Genomic DNA, 5,350 nt, shown 5'->3' with positions numbered 1-5,350 from the left:
TTTCTGCCTAGTAATTGATGCTCAGAGCCTTGGGCCATGTTCTCTTTTGTTTTTGTATTTTCTTTTCTTTCTTTTGTTTTGTTTGCTGCTTCTTGGATCAATAAATTTTTGAGAATCTCCACAATACTTCTTTGAACTTCATGTCCCGCCTATGAGCTCCCATGCAAGTTTTCACAAGCATGCAACCTCAATACATAATCATACAACTAGAACCACCACTTCTCCTAATCTTTTGCTTGCCTCAAAATTGTTTAATTCCTCAATCCTTCTCTTCAAAGAACTTTCATATGATGCATTTTTTATGAATATTGAGTGCAAACAAGTTTTGAAGAGAAAAATATTGTGAATGATCAAGCATCTTGCTTATTGAATTATAGAGAACTATACTATGCAGACAGGCAGGGGTATTATATAACTTTCAATCACAGCAATATTTGATGTAAAATAATCACTTAACAATACAACCTTTTGGAGTTCACTTGCTTTCCTTCTTCTCATCATCATTAGTGCTGGCCTTCCCGTTCATCTTTCATCTCTTTGGTTGATGATGCTTAATCTTCCCAAAAGTTTGTATGGTACTCTGCAGTGATACTGAAAGTTGCTTGTTCCCCAAGCACTTAGAAACAATGGTTAGCATGCAGGATTTATTTGTGGGCCTTTGTACTTACTTTGGTGTGGGAACACCAAACTTAGTACCTTGCCAATGGTTCTTGTGCATCAGATTAACCATGTGTAAAACTCTTTTTCTTTTTCAAAAGCAATAAAACTGAAAACTAGGAAACAGCAGAATAGTTAACTAGTTCATCCAACATGCTTGAAGCCAGCATTATGCAGAAAGTGAGAATGTGTTTTATAATGGGATTTTGGTGAAACACCAAACTTAGAATCCTTCATTCTCCTTTAGATTGTTTTGGTGTGCAACACCAAACTTAGCTTCTTGCATTATAGATAAAACTAATTAACCTTTTTATTAAAATAGTTATGAATAGAAAACTACCTCCGGTTGGGTTGCCTCCCAACAAGCGCTCTTTTATTGTCACTAGCTTGACATCCTTCATCCTCTGATCATGGAAGTTAAAGTTTCTGTTGCCTTTGGTTTCCTCCTCTCAACGTAGGCTTCTCCTTGATAGTTGTTTCTTTTCCCGTAGCCTTCTCACTGTTTTCCATAACTGCTTTCCCTTTCAACCCAGCAGCTTTTTCACTGTTCTTTGAGTCATCTTCAGTGGCTCTTAGGGACATATTTCCCTCTCTCTCGCCCAGTTTAGCAAGGTTTTGAACCAGTTGTTCCATGTGCCTTTCAATTCTCTTAAGATATGCCTCTTGGTTTTTCCTTATATCCTCCTGCTCTATTATTGTCATTTCTTGAATTTTCATAAACCTTTCCATCATCATTTCTAGAACATAGAGTCTTTGGAAGTTTAGGATTGGTTGTGGCTGTGTTAATTGTGGTGATTGATGTAAGTCATTTTGGGCGGGTGGTGAGGTAGGACAGGGCTGGAGGTGTGTATATTGGGGTGGTGTGTAGTGATTTTTGTTGGTATGGTGGTGTTTTTGCAGGTTTGGGAGGTTGGGGTTGTTATAGTTGAAGTCCCTTTGTTCCTGATGCTGAGATTCCCTCATTCTTAGATAAGAATGTGGTTTCCATGGTGGAAATTGTGCATTCACTGTGGCAGAATGTAGAGAATCAATTTGTCTAGCTATTGATTCCAATTGCTGCTGAGTTTGCTGGTATAGCTGTTTGTTTTGATTCATGATTTCTCTCACTCCTTCAAGATTCATTACTTCCTTTTCTGAAATTGCATTCCATGGTGTCTCGAATGAGTGTTGGTTATTGGCTCTTTTGTCACTGAACTCTGCAGTTCCTTGGATGGTTGCTGTTGCCTTGAGTAGGCCATCTGAGAAGTAATCTACTGCTCTTCTTGTTTCTGAGGTTAATCCTTCATAGAACGCTTGAAAATCTACCTTGTCACTTGCTTTCTTGTATCTTTCCCATGCTTTGAACAATGGTTCTTCCTCTCTTTGTATGAATGGATGTACTCCTTCTTTCATCTTAATGTTTTGTCGGGATGATGAAAATTTGGCTAGGAACTTAGCAACCAAATCATCCCAACCAGTGATACTTCCTTGGGAAAAGGTTTCAAGCCATTGTGCCGCTTCATCCTTCAGTGAGAAAGGAAATAACAAGAGCTTACAGGTATCATGGTTTACACCATTGAGATTGACAGCACCACAAGTTTTCAGAAAAATGGATAGGTGCTGTTTAGGGTCCTCCAATGGATTTCCACCATAGGAACAATTGTTCTCTATTAGTGTAATGAGTTGTGGCTTCATGTTATGGTGTTCTTCTTTCTCAGAAACTCCTTCTTCAATGATATCCTTTCCTTTGGCTGCTCTTCTTTCCTATGACATATAAATCAACAACGGAACACACAGTGATACTTTTGCAAATTGAGTGTAGTCAGTTGAGACAAAACTTCAAACAGTTAGTGGGTTAGTCAAAAATTAAAGAAAAAGTGCTTGATCTAAACTGCCACCTCACTTAATCATTGTCAATCTATTCAATGCCCGGCAACGGCGCCAAAAACTTGATGCGATATTTTTGTGGAAAAACAAATTTCTCCAAAACACCCAAAACTAACCGGCAAGTGCACCGGGTCGCATCAAGTAATAATAACTCACGGGAGTGAGGTCGATCCCACAGGGATTGAAGGATTGAGCAATTTTAGTTTAGTGGTTGATTTAGTCAAGCGAATCAAGATTTGGTTGAGAGATTTGTGATTTGCAGAATTTAAATTGCATAGAAAGTAAAGGAAATGGGTGAATTGCATGAAATTAAAGAGAACTGGAATTTAAAGTGCTGAATCTTAAAGAGCAAGAAATTAAATGGCAGAAACTTAGAACGCAAGAAATGTAAATGGCTTGAATTGTAAAGGGAATTGGGAGTTGAATTTGCAGAAATTAAACAAGGAAAAGTAAATTGCAACAAACAGAGAAGTAAAGGATGTCTTGAATCAAACCGGATCTTAAAACAGAAATGTAAATAAGCATGAAAACAGTAAACAAGGAATGGGAAATGGGAAATCCAGATCTCAGGACCCAAGAGACTAGAAAACCAAGTCTAGATCTCAATGCCTTCCTAGATCCAACAAGCACAATTACAAAGGAAATTGTAAATTGCAAAGAAAGTAGATGAGGAAGCAAGTAACCAAAACTGAAATTCAATTAAGCAGAAAATTAAACAAGATCCCAAGGTGAGATTGAAACAGAATTTCTTCAATTCTCCACCCAAAATCCAAGACAAGAAAAGTAAAGAGTGCTGGGCAAGACAAGGAAGAAGAGAGATCAATTCTCCTCCCAAATTCTCTTGAATTAAAACAACAATGCTAAGAAAAATAAAAGTGAGCTCTAAGCAAACCGAAAAGAAAACTCTCTGAAAAACTAAAAGGGAAGCTCCCCTAAAAACTTAAATCCTATGCTATTTATACACTTTCTTCAAATGGTCTTCAAGCCTTCAATTGGGCCTTTGCTCTTGGTGGAATTGGGTTGAGAGAGGCCTTGGTTGATTGCTCTTGGAGTTTGGAGAAGAACCGAATTGAACCGGGTTGGAATCATGAAAGCTTGAGTAAAAGTTGGACTAAAAGTTAGGGGCTAACTTTTGCTCCAACTTTTCACATCAGCACCCTTGTTTTGCTGATACCAACGTTGGGGCAAAAGTTAGGGGTCTAACTTTTGCTCCAACGTTGGCCTCCCCTTGCATATTCATGGCGCCAACGTTAGCCAAAAAGTTAGGGGCTAACGTTGGCGCAAACTTTTGCTAGTCCAGGGAGTATTTTTCATGCGCAAACGTTAGCCAAAAAGTTAGGGGCTAACGTTGGCGCAAACTTTTTGTGCATCCAGGGATTGTTTTTCATGCCAAAAGTTAGCCAAAAAGTTAGGGGCTAACTTTTGGTCCAGCTTTTGCCAAAAAGTTAGCCAAAAAGTTAGGGGCTAACTTTTGCTCCAGCTTTTACTTCCTGGTTCATAATTAATCCAAAAGTTTGAGCTAAAGTTTGAGGCAAACTTTTGCTCAAACTTTTTGTTGTCTCTTCCTTCTAGCCCTTCCTTCTTGCATCAACCTTTCTCCAAGCTTTCTTCACCTATCATTAATCAACCAAACACATCAAAGCTATGCTCAAAATCATGAGATATTCATTCTTTCATAATATGTGACAATTATAGCATAAAATCTCATGAAATAGCATGAATTCATACATGGTTGATTAAATCAAAGGAAACATGAAAATCTACCCAATTGGCTTGCTTTTGGCTCAAGAAAGTGCATAATTCAATTGAAAACAAAAGAAAAATGCTAGTGAAACTAGGCTAAGATGACTTGTCATCAACCCTGTCATCAATTGATGAGTGGTTCGGGGCAGATGTGCTGTTTTGGTTTTGATAAGTATGTGGAGAAGCGTTGTTGTGGGGGTGTTGATGGGTGAATTATTGGTGAGCTGGATTGTTGTTGGAGTTGTAACGTCTCTGGTCTTGGTTTTGATCTTGCTCACTTCCCCACCCAAAGTTCGGGTGATTTCTCCATCCAGAGTTGTAGGTCTTGGAGTATGGATCATAGTTTTTCCTTGGTGAATTCCCAATGTAGTTGGCTTGCTCCTGACTCCCTTCTGCTTCTTGGTTTACTCCTTCTTGTGTTGTTGATGAAGTGGAGATTGCTGCTACTTGGTTCATCTCCATCTTCTTGGTGAGGTCAGCCAGCTGCTGGGTAATGAGCTTGTTTTGGGCCAACAGAGCATCCACATTGTTTAGCTCCATCACTCCTCTTGTGTTCCCTCTTTCGGAAGCATAGAAGTAGTCGTTTTCTGCTACTGTTTCAATAACATCTATGGCTTCCTCAATGGTCTTCTTCTTGTTCAAGGACCCTCCAGATGAATGGTCTACTACCTTCTTTAACTCATAAGAGAGCCCTTCATAGAAAATGTGCAGCTGGACCCATTCGTTGAACATGTCAGGTGGACACCTCCTTGTTAAGTCTTTGAACCTCTCCCATGCTTCATACAGAGTCTCACCATCCTGTTGCCTGAAGGTTTGAACCTCAGCCCTCAGCCTATTGATTCGTTGAGGAGGGTAGAATCTTGCTAAGAATTTGTTCACCACATCCTCCCAAGTTGTCAAGCTCTCCCTTGGGAAGGATTCTAGCCACTTGGCTGCCTTGTCTCTGAGTGAGAAGGGAAATAAGAGCAATCTATAGGCGTCAGGATGAACACCATTAGATTTCACTGTGTCACATATTCTCAAGAAGGTGGTCAAATGTTGGTTGGGATTTTCTTGAACACCTCCTCCAAACGAACAGTTGTTC

At 39.4% G+C, this 5,350-nt stretch overlaps 1 non-coding gene across 1 annotated transcript; it reads left to right on the top strand.

Moving 5' to 3' along the window:
* Window positions 1–4,996: 4,996 nt before the first annotated feature.
* On the top strand, window positions 4,997–5,100 carry LOC112774943 (small nucleolar RNA R71). The gene has a single exon (XR_003189396.1). It is a non-coding gene; the product is annotated as a small nucleolar RNA R71 (small nucleolar RNA).
* The last annotated feature ends 250 nt before the right edge of the window (window positions 5,101–5,350 follow it).

Source organism: Arachis hypogaea, chromosome 18 (assembly GCF_003086295.3).
Source record: "Arachis hypogaea cultivar Tifrunner chromosome 18, arahy.Tifrunner.gnm2.J5K5, whole genome shotgun sequence".
NCBI lineage: Eukaryota > Viridiplantae > Streptophyta > Magnoliopsida > Fabales > Fabaceae > Arachis > Arachis hypogaea.
Note: the sequence above shows the minus strand (reverse complement) of the source record. Positions and strands in the feature narration are given on the sequence as shown.